At 39.4% G+C, this 16,149-nt stretch overlaps 1 protein-coding gene and 1 pseudogene across 1 annotated transcript in view; one reads left to right on the forward strand and one right to left on the reverse strand.

Moving 5' to 3' along the window:
* The window catches only part of LOC111813573, a 21,541-nt pseudogene extending 7,247 nt beyond the window's left edge, over positions 1-14,294 (forward strand).
* Positions 1-16,149, reverse strand: part of CUNH16orf45 (chromosome unknown C16orf45 homolog) — a 157,456-nt gene that overhangs the window by 101,300 nt on the left and 40,007 nt on the right. The window lies entirely within an intron of this gene.

The following is a 16,149-nucleotide window of genomic DNA, read 5'->3' on the forward strand; positions in this document are numbered from 1 at the left end:
TTCAATTTGCAATCTATTAAATTAAAATTTAAAAAAGAAAATAAATACTCAAAGATAAAAAAATAAAATAAATAAAATTTTAAAAAAAGAATGAAAAGGCCTTCTAATGAGTTCTCTAAACACAGCTTCTCCAACTTCAACAGGACATCCATTACTCACACAGCAGAACGAAAAAAGGGAGATACATTGGGAGCCATGGAAACTGAAAATAGGTTAAATGTATGAAAGTAGGACTATGTCTCAGTGCCTAAACAGTCAAGCTACCTCAGTCTTGAGTTAAGCATCCTAACTGGTTAATGTCAGCTATCAGTCACTAGACAACCTTCTGTCACATGTTACTAACTTTGCAAAAGTATAAATAAGTGAATAAACATCTATATTGTTGTCTGGGGGAGTCATCTCACCAAACAGGCAGATGGATCACCACCTAACCTCTTGTTTTCTTGTCTATCATTTCTTCATTCCTGCTTCCATTTCTCTCTGGGTACAACGGATCACACTGAGAGATCAGTGGATCTCTACACTCTTCAAATGTATAAACCAGTGAATTCCTTTTTGTGTGTAATCTGGTTTGAATTTTCTGTTGCTTATAACTAACTAAAAGTCATATGAATACTGCGTATCTTCTAAGAATAAAAGCATATGGACGGGTAAGTGGAGGGTATGATTCTGAGGTAATAGGCCCTGGTAGCAGCAGGCAGGTCTGTCTCTTGCCTGTCTGCAGTCCAAATGCCAGATAGTGTTTCCTAAAGCAAGGTCTGCAGACTACAATAGATGCCAAAGCCAGCATATCACCTGTCTGCGCAGCCTGTGAGCCAAGAATACGTTTTGCACTTTTTGAATGAAGTAGGGTGGGGGCAGTGAGGGACCAAAATAAAAATAATAGATCACTGCATGAAAATTACATGAAATACAAGTGTCAGTGCCCCTAAGTAAAGCCGCACTGGAAGTCAGTCATGCCCATTCGCTCCTGTATTGGTGGCGGCTCCTTTTGTGTTATAATAGAGAGAGCTACATGGTTGGGGCAGAGACCATCTGGCCTTCAAAGACAAAAACATTTACCATCAGCTGTGAAGAAAACGTTCCTCTCCTGAAGGATCCCATGACTATAGTCTGTTTAAGGACATTTAGCAAAGAGACATTCTGTGAATTGCCTTTTTAAACTTAGGCATTAAAGGCTTTAAAAGTCAATCTTATAATGATGCCTAACTTAATGAAATAATTGGCATTTCTTGCCACGTAAAGGAACAGAATTGCTGCTACTTAATACAAAGTTGTTTGTTTAAGTCTTAAAGTTATAAATCAAAAGTATCATTTGGAATTCAGTACTAACAGCAACAAAAATACATTCAACTTTAGTACAGTAGTGATCATTTAGCCCTATTTTCACACTATCACAAGACTCTTTTAAGCATTTTTATATTTGGTATAATGTTAAAATAATCCATGCCATAATTAGAATGAACAATACAGTAATATTTATGGTGATTATTAAGTCTTTGCTATGTGACAGGAAGAACTCTGAACATTTTACTTATGGTAGTATTGAAGAGTCTCAACCACCTTTTCAGGAATGTACTATTATTACTATTATTATACCCATTTTGTGGGTAACAAAACTAAGGCACATGGGGGCTGGGGAGATGGCTCAGTGGAATAAGCACTTCCCTGGCAAGCACAAGGGTCTGAGTTCAATCCCTGGTTCTGCAAAACCTAAGGCACAGAAGCAGTTTAAGTACTTTGCCTAAGGTCACACAGTAAATAGTAAGGCCAGAATTCAACCCCTAGTAATCTGGCCCCAGAAACTGGACTATACTATGGGGTAGCCCACCATAAGTTTATTCATTCTACTTTCAAATTTAATTGCAACATGTACCTAGCTTAGTCCAGGCAATTATTGTTGAGCCCCTGCTTACTTATACCTCCTCCTCCAGGGCTTAGACAGCTGGCAGTCTGTCCATGTTCTATCCACAGTTGCATATCCCATCCATGAGCCCATTCATCCCCCAGAATGAAACACAAAATACCTCCAGGCTATGTCAAGATCCATAAATAATTCCCCCAAATCATGTGCTGATACTGCCATCATCACTGGTGGAAAGAGTGCTGTTTCCCAAGACTACCACAATCTTTGTTCACTGTAGTGCTAGACAGATCTTTCTACACACTATTCTTTGGTCAAATTTACCAGACAAGAGTCAGCCACCATTGAACTGCAGGGGACTCAGGTCAACAATTTCTGACATTGCCAGTCAAGCGGAAGACCCAATACTATTATGGGCTACTCGACTCTTTTAGAATATTTTGCTGAGTTTACACACCTATAATAGTCAGATAATGGAACTTAACAAAAAAAGGGGATACAGATGAATGTCCATTTTGTATCTGTGTATTGGGATAGATATATAGTTACAGTCTCTTAATGAATAGAGGGATTTGTTCTAGTGGTGTTTGTAAATAGGATATCAAGTCCTCATCTTGTACAGCAATTAACCACTAAGAAGAATGTATGCAACATGTTAATTATTGAAACTGTCCTACCAATTTGATTTGAAACTGTCTCATTGCTATTTGTTTCTCAATAAAATTATGGGAAAAAAATTTAATTGCAACATGTACTTTTGCCCTCCAGGAAACATCTTTTCTCTATGCCATGAACACAATCATATTGATAAAGCAGATGTCCCATCTCCTTTCCATATTTGATTGGACCAAGTGAAAACTCAATTAACAGGATCCTTCCCTGTGAGATTGGTATTGAAAAGTTCATCCTCCACCTAATTGTGGTACTAAAGTACAAGCCTGTTAGCTGCTTGCCATATGTTCTGAAAACCAGAGAAAACCACACTTCCATAAGAGAGAAGAATTAGGGATACATGAAGAGAAAGAAAACAGACAGAAGATAAAGGTGGCAGATAGGAATTGCTTGCTTCACAGTGGACTAAAGTTTCTTCCTGACATCTAGTAGAATCCCATCCCTATGTTCTTTAAGGTACCCTAGACTCCTTCAACAGAATCCCCTGTGGCTAAATAGATTGGGTTTCACTTACAACCAAAAAAGTCTTCAAACATTACCCAAGTTAGTCAGTTAGGTATAACAAACACCTAAGATAATCAACTTAAAAGGAAAAAAGATTGGTTTTGGTCCATAGTTTCAGCTCATTACTTGGCTTGCTGCTTTGGGCCTGTGGCAGCACAGAAGGTCATGGTGGGGCTAGTAGCAGAGGAGGCTCCTTTAGCACACAAGGTGGCAAGGAAGCAAAGAGAGTAAAAAGAAAGGGCCAGAGTCCCCATATCCCCTTGAAGGGCATGCCCCCAGTGACCTAACTTCCTCTCAGTTGGCCCATCTCTTAAAGCCTCCACTGCCTCTTAAGAGTACCACGGGCTTGTGACCAAGCCTTTGGCACAGGAGTCTTTGGGGGACACTCATCTAAGTCATAACATGGCACAGTAAGGGCAAACACATTGCTGGTTTTCCTATTTCCTGTATTATTTGGATTTGGCTTCTAGAATAATGACTTTGCTGAATTTCTGATTATTTCCTTAGAGCAGAAACTAGGCCAGATCCCATGATGACTGGTTAGCAGGTTGAGGGACTAGTCCGATATACTATCATGATGTGTTGAGCAATCTGAGAACCAAAAATTCAGTTTTAGGCTTCATTTTTATTTTTCTTCTTATAGTTCATTTGCTTTCTTTCTTTTTTTTTCCTGAAAAATAAAAACAAATACCCTCTCCTGTTTCCCTCCAGTGAAACAGCTAGAAGTGGCAGTTTATACTTATAATTGAGATTAGGGACTTAGTGTCTCATAACCAATTACAGAAATGACCACAGTGGATATAAAATGCTGCTGTATTATTTCCTGAGTCCCATCTCTCCAGGTAGAAATGGTTCATAGACCATCCAAATGCTTCCCTGAAGAAATTAAGCAAGTGGATCAGAAAAGAAAGCCTTGGCTTCTAGGGCTGGAATAATGGGGTGTGAATGAGTGGTAACAGGCTCATTTATAGATGGGAAGTATGAGAGTTTGAATGGCCAAAAGATTTGCTAACAGATAGCAAGGTCAACCTCTGAGTCCAGCTGCCTGATCTTAGTAATCTTGAAAGACTTCTATTCTTTTATTCCACCTAGAAACCATTTCTTGATTGTCTTTTAGGAAAATGAGATGTGACCCAGAACTTGGCCAATCAGAATGATTCACCACCACCTCTTCCCTTTCCCTCTTCCACAGTAATTGATCTGGGCAAATTATCCAAGTTGGGGCCTAAGAGTCATCCCCAGGATTCCATCATTAGAAGGAAGCTCTGTCATTGGAGAAGGGTACTTTTTCTCTGTTGGGATTGCTGGCTAGTCATTGGGGCTATGTGGGGCACCACTTGGAGAGTACATGTCTAAGAGTGAAGACAACATTCAGGGTGCCACATAAAGAGAAGGTGGAGAGAATGAGTCCTATTAGGAAGCAAACCTAGATTTGTTTGGCCCTATATCGTTCTGCTGACCTGCCATCTGGTAGAAGGAAGACCATACAAACTCACAACTCTCCTTTAGTGGAAGGTATCCTTCTAAGGTCCAGAATAAACACAATTCAGTTCACTAAAATATATACTCATAACAGCACTCTTTATAATTGAAAAAGTTGGAAGTATCCAATGTTTGATAGGGACTGGTTAAAATTGAATTATTATTTTTGGTTTGTTTGTTTATAGAGCTGAGGGCCAAACCTGGTGAGCATGTTAGGCAAGCAGTCTGTCACGAAGCTATGCCCCAGCCCCAACTCATGTTACTGAAAATAATTGATGGTGTTGGGATGGTGCTTACAGCACCAGTGCCCCACATGGGATAAACATTCAGAAAAGCAAGAATAACTGCAATGATTATTATGCACATACATTATTTTGGTCCTAGAAACACAGGAAATAGATGCTGTACAATAATTTTTTCTTCTTTTAAAAGTGGGAGAATCCTCTACAGCAGCCTCTGGAAGTCAATGCCTTTTTCTCTCTGTCAGTGGCCTCCTCCTCCAGCTGGGAAACTGGAGGTAGCAGTGAGTCACACTGCTTGCCAGGTGCTCTTGGACTGCGCTTGATTCAGCTCCTTGCTCTTGTGTGTGTGGAAGGCAGCCAGCTGCTTCCTTTACTTTCTTTCTTTAATGTTGTTTATCTTTTATTCCAGCGCTTTCTTTAATGCACTGGGCTCAGCTCACCCTGCTGGGCTTGTCCTCCAGAGGCCACTGACAAATTGGTTAAAAGCCCAGGGTTCTAAGCCACCTGCTGGATGGTTTTGGTACCACTAAGTTGCTTCCTAGCTCCCCAACTCTCAATCCAGGGAGTGGGGAGAGGGCCTTTGCTCACCCCAGGGTTCCTGTTTGGAGCACTGACATCACAACATGATTCAGTGCAAAAACTGGGCAGAGACAGAGGACACTGCCTTAGCATCATCCACACCATGGGTGTCCCTAGGATTAGTCCTGGCCTTTGTCTGGAAGACCTGTCCATGAGGTTGTAAGTAGGTCCACTGCATTCTCTTCCAAATGACTCATTGTATTTTGCTCTAAGACCCTGCCATATTTTAGTGACTTCCCTTGAATGTATTTTTTTTTTCCAGAAACAGGGATTGAATTTAGGCCCTTGCACTTGCTAGGGAAGCGCTTATTCCACTGAGCCATCTCCCCAGGCCCTTTCCTTGAATGTAAATGCTTTGATTGTTTTCAGTTTTTCATTACTAAATGCAATGAGTTAATGAAATTATGTTATTTTTTATTAGTGCATATTTTTAATATATAATGATTGGATTTATGATGGGAAGTTTCTACACATACATAACATATTGTATCTTAATTCTTTTTGTTCCCCTCTACTCCCTCTAACTCTTGTTCCGCTTCCCATTTGAAAAAGCTCTAAGGGGCCAGGGATATAGTTCTGTGGCATAAGTGCCTTCCTGGCAAATGCAAGTTTCCAGATTCTATCCCCGGTATTGAACAAAACAAAACAAAATGAAACAAAACCCTAAGAAAATAAATAAATAAATAAATAAATAAATAAATAAATAAAGCCAGCTTAAGTCCTCTTTTCCTTGCTTCCCTCTCGCCTCTCCCATCGCTTGTTCTCCTTACACAATAGAGTACTTTCCTCTTCCATAATGAAGGATAAGCTTGAGGGAGCAGGTAAATGGATGCATCTAGAGTCCATATTAAATGAAATAAATCAGATACACTAATATAAATGTTGCATGGTTTCTCTTATATGAGAAATCCAAAATATAAATAACAAGCAAAATAAATAATAGGTAGTAGGAAACAGGGAGATCTTTTCCAAGTGGGAAGTACTAATGAGATTCTTTCATAAAGATCTCCATGCTTTCCTACAAATACCTGCGTAACACAGAATCATAGAAGTGGAATTCCTGGATCAAAAGATAAATTCATTTAAAATCTTATTGAACATTGCTAAAATGTCTTTACAAAAGACCAAATTTCTTTTAAAATTTTTTTTTTGTTATTGGTACAGGGTCTCACTACCCAGTTCAGACTCATAGTGATCCTCCTGTTTCAGACTATGCAGCTCTGGGATTACAGAAATGTGCCTCCACACCTAGTTTCAGGGTGGACACAGCATGTGGACTGAGGATTGAACTCAGGTTGTTGTGCTTGCCAGGCTGGTGCTTAGACTGCAGAGCTATCTCCCCAGCTCAAAAGACCAAATTTCTAGGTTCAGTCTTTCAAGTTGAAACTGGCTTATCAAGAATTGAACAAAATCAGGGGCCAGGGAGATGGCTCAGTGGAATAAGCTCTTCCCTGGCAAGTGCAAGGTCCTGAGTTCAATCCCTGGTTCTGAAAAAAAAAAAAAAAAAAAAAAGAATTGAACAAAATCTATAATGAGTGTTTTGGGGAAAATATTTTAAGTTTGCTTTGTCCCAATATTTTTCTTGTTTACAAGAAAATTTTTTCTTGTATACTCATTCAGTAGACACATTTAACTGCCTTGAACTCCATTAGCATAAGATTAAAGAAATAGAAAATATGATTGAAATATAAATTTTTGAAATGTTAGAATTTATTATAGCAAAAGGTACATTGCCATTAATCTTCCTCAAAATATTTCACATCACTACCAACACACTTATCCCATTGTTCTTTCTAAAGCAGTTCTGGAAGTCCTCTTTTGTGAGTAGTTTTGTGAATTATGATAAAAATATTGGTGAATGCTGCTGGCAATCACATCCAGTGGAAAAGCAGGCTTGTAAAAATATCATAGTGTAAAAAAAAATCACAGTGTGTCCCCATCCACCCACCCATTTCATCAACCTGGCACCATGCAACTTCCATTCTTCCCTAAAGTCAAAATGACCATGAAAAACATTTTGAATCCATTTAGGATGCCAAGGCAGCCACAGCAGCCATACTCTTACAAAAGGGACTTCAATAACTAAATTTTGGAAACAGTACTGATGTCCATCAACAGATGAATGGAAGGCTGGGGACATAGCTTGGTGGTCTAAGCACCTGCCAGGCGAGGGCGAAGACCCAAGTTTGATCCTTGGTACCCCATTCCATGCTGGCCCTGAACCTGGGTGTGGTGGCGCATGCCTATAATTCCAGCACTGGGGAGGCTGAGACAGGAGGATCACTAGAGTCTGAACTGCAGAATGAAACCCTGTATGAAAACACACACACACACACACACACACACACACACACACACAAAAGAATAGATGAATAGATAAAGAAAATGTGGTATTTACATACAGTGAAGCACTAATCTGCCATAAACATTGAGTCATTTGTAGGAAAATGAAGACACCTTGAGGCCTTCACGTTAAAGGAAATAAACGAGACAAACAAGCTTAAACATCATGTGGCTTCTTTCTTATATGAGCACAAAATATAACTAAAGCAGAAAATAAAATTTAGATAACAGTAAGTAGGAGATAGAACTTTTGCAAATGGAGAAGGAATCAAAAGATAGAGGAAGATGAGCATGAAGGAGAGAGGAAGAACGAAGAATTGAGATGTGCTCCATATGCCTCCCAAACCCTCACAGGAATGGAATTGCTATTTAATGCAAAGGTACATTAATTTAAAAAATAAAAAATTATTTGGAAAAGGAAAGTGGCAAGAATGAAGAGATATGTATGCTTGAAGTGAGAAGGAGTATTTTTGAGTAGGGTTGATGCACATTTGTCTTTTAGTATTATTCTACTAAGCGCTTATTCTACTAAGCCATTTCCCTGGCCCCCTAGTATAATTTTTTAAAGTAAACAGTCATGGTTTTCAATGACACTTCATAATTGTACAGTTGATCTGAAGGAAAATGTAGGTGAGTTGGATCAGATTTCACCTCTCCCCAGGTGAGAAGCTGGTAACAGTTTGCTGTCTCTATGAATATCAAAAAGCTGGCATTTAGGGCCTGCCAAATAGCTCAGTGGATTAAAGCCTTGCAAGCAGGCGCAGGGGCCAGGGTTCGATCTCCGGGCCTGTGGTGCCGCCCCCGCGGCGCACTGAGACAGCAATTGAGACTGGGCATGGTAGCATGCGCCTGTAATCCCAGCTCTTGGGAGGCTGTAAACAGGCGGATCACTATGATTCTGATCTAGTAGTGAGACCCTGAATACCCTGTAGACCCTTCCCAAAAAAAAAAAAAAGTTGGCACTCATTTAACAGAATCCTTACAACAAACCTGAAATTGCTGACTATTCCTATTATGATTTCACACACATGACAAGGGCTGGGAGTACTGAGTGACCACCAAGATCACTGAATTCGCAGAGCCCAAAGCCACACCCTTGACTACCTTCAGAGATTACCAGTAGCTTCAGCCTTTTATGTGGGGGTGCATCTCCACCCGCAGGCTGTCTCCGCAGGTCCGGAGCTGGGTGGAACACAGCAATCCACTACTGTCAGCATGTCACCGAGGGGTAGGATGTTGTTTATATTACATAACGATTCCATTCCTTGTGGGCATTTGGGATGCATACTGGAGACATGTCAGTTCTTTATTCAGCCCTCTCTTTCATGCCCACCTCCCTCTACCTGTTAATCCTTATCTCCCTATTTCTTATTGTATTTTATTTTGCTCTTTAGTTATATTTTAGATTGCTCATATAATGAGTTTGGGGAAAATGAGTGCAAGAAATAGAAACAGAATATCATTTTGAAGATTGTGTATTTCTTTACATAAATATATCAAGAGCGTCTATTAAACTATTAAAATCCAAAGGACTCCAACAGAAGTGCTGCCTATAAGACTAAAATTAAAGAAAAAAAGTAATATGATTTCTATGAAATACATGAATTTAAATGTTTAATGAATTTAAATGTCCCATTAAGAAAAACATCATCACCATAGCAAATAAAAATAGGAAGTTCTTCAACAAAATACGCAAGACTTTGTGTACATTATAAAACTTAGTAAAGAGACATAAAAAGAGCCATGTAAATGAAAATGTATACCATGGTCTAGAGGGAGACATATCAGAAAAATCTCGGTTCTCTGCAAGATAACATCCAACAGTGCTAGCTAAAATAGTGTTGAATTGTCATGGACAATTAGAAATGGACAATTGTCATGGACAATTAAATGGACAGATAGAATTATGTCACAGAAAATTGTTGTAGGCAGCTGAGTTATATAGAAATACTACAGACAGTCAGACAGCGAGGCTCTAAGAAGGATCCAATATCAAAGACACTTTGCAACTCTGGGAGAGACACGCACTCCTGCTATGGGCCAGAACTCAGGACAAAAGATTAGACAAAAGCAGCACACATTTGCCTAGGGATAGACATCAGGGACTGATATTGTAAATAGGTATGCATCACCTTGAAAAAGCAGGAAGAGTCACTAGCCCAACCCCCTACAGGAAAAGCCCCTGTTCTGTACTCATGTCTGCTTGCTACCAGACTCACTTCCCCATTTTATCCTGATTTAACCAACTTTACCTGTGCAATTGTGCTTGTAATCTTCTTGGTTGACCATAGTTGTATCCCACTGCATGCCCACCTTGGGAGTTCCCATGTTTCCCACCTTGGACCTGCCTTACCTCATGGTTTTGCTTTCTAAAATCCCTAGAAAAGGCAGATTCCTTGATAACCCTCTCTGGGACAGGAGCTTCCTTTCACCCAATAAATATATTCTGCTTAACCTCTGTTGTTCCTAAAGTTCATTCTTCATTTTTAGAGAACACAAACTCACCGAGGTATCTTTCAGTTTGAGAGTTTCATTCCCCTGTATCAGTTTAATACAGTTTATTTATTTATTTTTTTTTATTTTTTTCCATAATTTTATTGAGAAACAAATAGCAATGAGACAGTTTCAAATCAAATTGGTTGGACAGTTTCAATAATTAACACATTGCATACATTCTTCCTAGTGGTTAATTGCTGTACAAGATGTGGACATGATATCCTATTTACAAACACTATTAGAACAAATACCTTTATTCATTAAGAGAATGCAACTATATATCTATCCTAACCATTTTGAATACACAGATACAAAATGGACATTCATCTGTATCCCCTTTTTTTGTTAAGTTCTGTTATATGATTATTGTAATGTGTTAACTCAGCAAAATATTCTAATAGAGTCCAGTACCTATAATAGTATTGGGTCTTCGGCTTCACTGGCAATCTCAGAAATTGTTGACCTGAGTCCCCTAATACAGTTTTTAAAAATGTGGTGTTCCTGGAAGTTTAACCTAGAGCCTTAGCATTGAGATATATCCCCAATCATTTTTAGTTTTTATTTTGAATTTCACTAAATTGCCCAGGCATGGCTCAAACTTGTAATCTCTCTTCCTCAGTTTCCCAGTGTGCTGAAATTATAAGTATGTGCTGCCACACCTGGTTTACTCAGTAGTCTGTGTGCTTGCATTTTTACTACAATTTACTGTATGAGATTAAGGCATGGAATTTTCCACTTGTATCATTATGTAAATGTTCAAAAATTTTGAATTTTGATCATTTCAGATTTGGGATTTTAAGCTTAGGGAATGTTCAACCTGGATATTTATCAGCATTTCCTATATTATAAATTAAAACTGAGAAACCTTAGGAATATTACCTAATTCAATCTGGGTAACTGAGCAACTGCACAAGTTAGCAAGACCTTATGTCAAACAAAAGTTCTGGGGATGTAGCTCAGTTTGAAAGCCCTAATTTGATTCCTACTACTGGAAACAACTAAACAAAAAACAGCCTCATTAAAAAAATGTTAGCAAAGGCAGAAGTACTTTAGTACATAGCCTTTTCAGATTACTATGGAATTCTTCTTTTCTACTAAATCAAAACACAAAACTAGGGCCAGCCTGATAGCTCAGTGGACTAAAGCACCTGCTTAGGTAGAGCACAGCAGCCGGGGGTTTGATCCTGGCCTACCATGCTGGCCCTACCTGCAGGGTGTGCTGAGACTGTGACTGAGACTGGGCATGGTGGTATGCCTGTAATCCTAGCTCTTGGGAGGCTGAGCACAAAAGAATCACTATGAGTCCAATCTACATAGTGAGACCCTGTACACCCTACAGTCCCTGTCCTAAATACAGAAAGAAAGAAGAAAAAAAAAAGCAAAAATCCCCCTCAGAACTAGTAGTTTCTTTTAGTTTAGTTGCTGTATGGAATCAGAAGCAGTGTCGATGAACTTTCCATAAGTCTGCTCTATGAAAATCCATTAGTCCATCTTACTGTTTGAAAGAGCTTTGCTCAGGTATGACTCTATAATGATCTCTATTGCTGCTCATTTAGAAGACACTAGTTCACTGAGTTGTAACGGCCTTCCAAATGTTGATATAGTTTAGAAGGTCCCCTAAAGCATGCAAACACAGACTTGTCTCTCAGAGGTTCTGGAACCCATAAGACCTCCCATAAGAGGGAGGTCTTCAGGTCATTGGAGTGCACCCTCACAGGGGATACTGGGACCCCAAACATTTTCCTCTTCATTGCTCTCACTCCCCAAAGACTGTGAGGTGAGCATTTTGCTCTGCCAAGCACCACTGCTGCAATCTGCTGCCAGTGCCCAAAACAACAGGCCATGGCCCTAAACATGATCTTTTTAATTGATCTATATAATTTTATTTTATTTATTTTTTCCATAATTTTATTGAGAAACAAATGGCAATGAGACAGTTTCAAACCAAATTGGTAGGACAGTTTCAATAATTCTCACATTGCATACATTCTTCCTACTGGTTATTTGCTGTACAAGATGCGGACATGATATCCTATTTACAAATACCATTAGAACAAATCCCTCTATTCATTAAGAGAATGTAACTATATATCTATCCTAACCACTCTGAATACACAGATACAAAACGGACATTCATCTGTATCCCCTTTTTTGTTTAGTTCCGTTATTTGAATATTATAGGTATATTAACTCAGCAAAATATTCTAAAAGAGTTCAGTAATCCATAATAGTATTGGGTCTTCCGCTTGACTGGCAATGTCAGAAATTGTTGGCCTGAGTCCCCTACAGCTCAACATAACACCATGGCTTTACTTTTATATTTCATTTTTATACTTTTCTGCTGGATGGTTACCTAAACATGATCTTTACAGGTTGATTATTTCAAGTACTATGTTAGTTACAAGAACAGAAAGCTGGCTAATGCAGCACATCTCATCACCAAAATCACACACACTGGTATCACCACAGAGCTATCAGCTTCGTCTCATCTTGGGAATCTGTCAAACTCATGGTAGTGCAAATTTTCCAAAATTCCAGTTGTCTGTTGAAAGCTCAAGTTTTATGACCAGCAACAAACAATGTCAGTTGTTTTAAAATGTGATGGTTTCACTTTACTCATTATTGAGGAATTGGCTGACAACCACCCAGACTTGAAAAATCAGTTTCTCAGTCATTCTTTCAATGGTGTTTTAAGTAGTAGAAGAAAGAGAAGCAAAAACAGAAGCAGGGGTGGGGAGAGCACAAAGTTCAGCTCAAATCATGGCTTCCTCAACAAAGGCACACACTTCAGAATGATCAAAGGCTTGGGCAAGCATCTCTCCAGGGAGCCAGCCAGATAGCTCAACGGACTAAAGTGCCTGCTTAGGTAGAGCACAGGGGCCAAGGTTCGATCCCCGCCTTGCCATGCTGGCCCCACCCCCAGGGTATGCTGAGACTGTGACAGTGACAGACTGGGTGTGGAGGCATGCTCCTATAATCCCAGCACTTGGGAGGCTGACAACAGGAGGATCACTGCAAGTCTGATCTGTGTAGTGAGAGTAGACAAAAGAAAGAAGAAAGAAAGAAAGAAAGAAAGAAAGAAAGAAAGAAAGAAAGAAAGAAAGAAAGAAAGAAAGAAAGAAAGAAAGAAAGAGTGTCCCTCTTGGGAGGGCAGTGCCACATGCATATCACCACACACCACTGCCCATCAACCTAGTGTCAGAGGACAGCTATAAGGTCTGTGCCTGGGACTCACCCACACTATAGCTGTTCCCTTGGATGACTTTTATTTGTAAGTGGTCACTGTGGTCAACTCTAACTGTGAGTCTCTTTCTCCCATGCCCTTGTGGATCTGGAGGCTACTAATATAATATTCAACATGCCCAGGAAACATTTGAAAAGTATCACTCATCATAATAAGAGGTAGAAAAATCATAATTTGAATAAGAAAAGTCAAGCAGCCAATGCCAATAGCAGGATGAATCAGATGTTGGAATTACTGGACAAAGAGCTCAAAGCTATCATCATGAAAATACTTGAAAGGTAATCATAAATTATCTTCTGAGGCCAGATGGCCTTGAGCTAGAGATCTTTCTGCCTCAGCCTCCTGAATAGGCACACATCACTCTACTTGGCTACAAATTTGCTTGAACAAAATGAAAAAATAAAAAATTTCAACACAGAAATCTCAGGGAGACCCTTTACCCTGGCTGACCAGTGCCTGGAGTTACTGTAAAAGACATAAACCAGCAGGAGTCCTTCCCAGCTCTGGTGGACTTCCTCAAACAGTCTGGGAAGCTGCAAGTCCCCAAATGGGTGGATGGTCAAGCTGGCCAAGCATAACAAGCTTGCACCTTATGATGAGAGCTGATTCTACTCATGAGATGCTTCTGCAGCAGGCATCTATACTTCAGGATGCCACTGGGGTTGGCTCCATGACCAGCATCTATAGTGGGTGTCAGAGGAATGTCATCACGCCCAGCCACTTCAGCCAAGTTCCAAGAGAGCAGTGCTAGAGGGGTGAAAATGGTGGGAAAGGACTAACATGGGGAGGCTGAGAGGTGACACCTCAGGAACAGGGAGATCTATGCAGAATCACTAGACAAGTGGCAGCTTCCAACAAGAAGCATTAGAACAAAGGATTCTGGGTTAATAAATAGCCTCATTCATTGAAAAAAAAGAGAATCTCAGAGGGGAAATGATATAAGAAGCAATTGAAAATTACACAACTGAAAAAAATGCACTAATCAAAATTAACAGCTACTTGTTGCACAGGTCCTGCTTTACCTTGATCTTAACCATCCAGTAGAAAAGTATGAAGACAAAATATAGGAAGTAAAGCCATGCTGTTATGTTGAGCTGTGGGGGACTCAGGTCAATAATTTCTGACACTGCCAGTTAAACAGAAGACCCAATGCTATTATGGGCTACTGGACTCTTTTAGAATATTTTGCTGAGTTTACACACCTATAATATTCAATAATGGAACTTAGAAAAAATAGGGTATACAGATGAATGTCCATTTTGTATCTGTGTATTCAGGGTGGTTAGGATAGATATGCAGTTGCATTCTCTTGATGAATAGAATGATTTGTTCTAATGGTGTTTGTAAATGGGATCTCAGGTCTGCATCTTGTGCAGCAATTGGCCACTATGAAGAATATATGCAGTGTGCTATTTGTTGAAACTATACTTCCGATTTGATTTGAAACTGTCTCATTGCTATCTGATTATCAATAAAATTTTCAAATATAAAAAAAAATTAACAGCTAACAGATGGGCTCAATATGACAATAGAGATAATAGAGGGTTGAATCAGCGAACTTGGTAGAACAGGTAAGCACTATTACCCAATCTGGACTACACAGAAAATGGATTTTAAAAGTAAATAAACAAGCACCAGTCCTGGTGGTGCACACCTGTGATCCCAGAATTCTGGAATTCTGAGACAGGAAGATTTCAAGTTTGAGTCCAGCCTAGGAGATTTAGCACAATCCTGTCTCCAAATTAAAAAAAAAAAAAAAAGTCTGTAAATGGAATTTGGTGCAGACTGAATTCATTTCCCAGTACTGCAAACAAAAGTCTCAGGGGACAATAATGAGAGTTTATATTCAAATCTGAGTTCCAGGAGAGAAGAAAGACAATGTTACTAAAAAAGTACTTTAAGAAATAATGACTGGGCTGGTGAGATGGCTCAGTGGTCTAAAGCACCTATTTAGAACAAGCTAAGCCAAGCAAAGCACAGGGACCATGGTTCAATCCCCCAGCACCACATGCCAGCCAGCCCCGCCCCCTGGTGGGCTGAGCTGGCCACACACACAATAAATAAATAAATAAAATTAAAAAAAAAAAAAAGAAATAATGACTGAGAATTTCGCAAATCTGACAGTGGTCTTTTCTTTTCTTTTTTTTTTTTTTTGCAGTACAAGAGATTGAACTCAGCACCCTGTGCTTTCCAGGCCCAAATCTGACAAAAGGCAACCTACAGATATAATAAACTGAGAAGTCAGGCATGGTGGTACACATGTGTAATCCCAGCACTCAGAAGGCTGAAGGAGGAGGAGGATCACCCAGATTTCATGCTCAGCCTAGGCTACATAATAAATTCAAGACCAGCTTGAACTGTGTAGCAAGATCCTGTCTCCGAATACACACACACACACACACACACACACACACACACACACACACGAAAACAAAAAACAGAGAAAAATCTCAAATGAGATAAATTCAAAGAAGTCCACATCAAGACACATCATTAAAGTTCTGACAAATTTAAAACAAGTTCCAACAAAGAAAAAAAAGTCCTAAAAGAATCCAAGAGAAAGAAAACATGACTGAAAGGGTAACACCGACTTGAATGATGGTGGATTGCTCCTCTGAAACCATAGCAACTAGCAGGAAGAACTTCAGGATTTTTCAAGTACTAAAAGAAAAGAATTTTGAATTGTGCATTCTCTATGTAGCAAAAAATATCTTTCAGGAATC

Source organism: Octodon degus, unplaced genomic scaffold (assembly GCF_000260255.1).
Source record: "Octodon degus isolate 3935 unplaced genomic scaffold, OctDeg1.0 scaffold00200, whole genome shotgun sequence".
NCBI lineage: Eukaryota > Metazoa > Chordata > Mammalia > Rodentia > Octodontidae > Octodon > Octodon degus.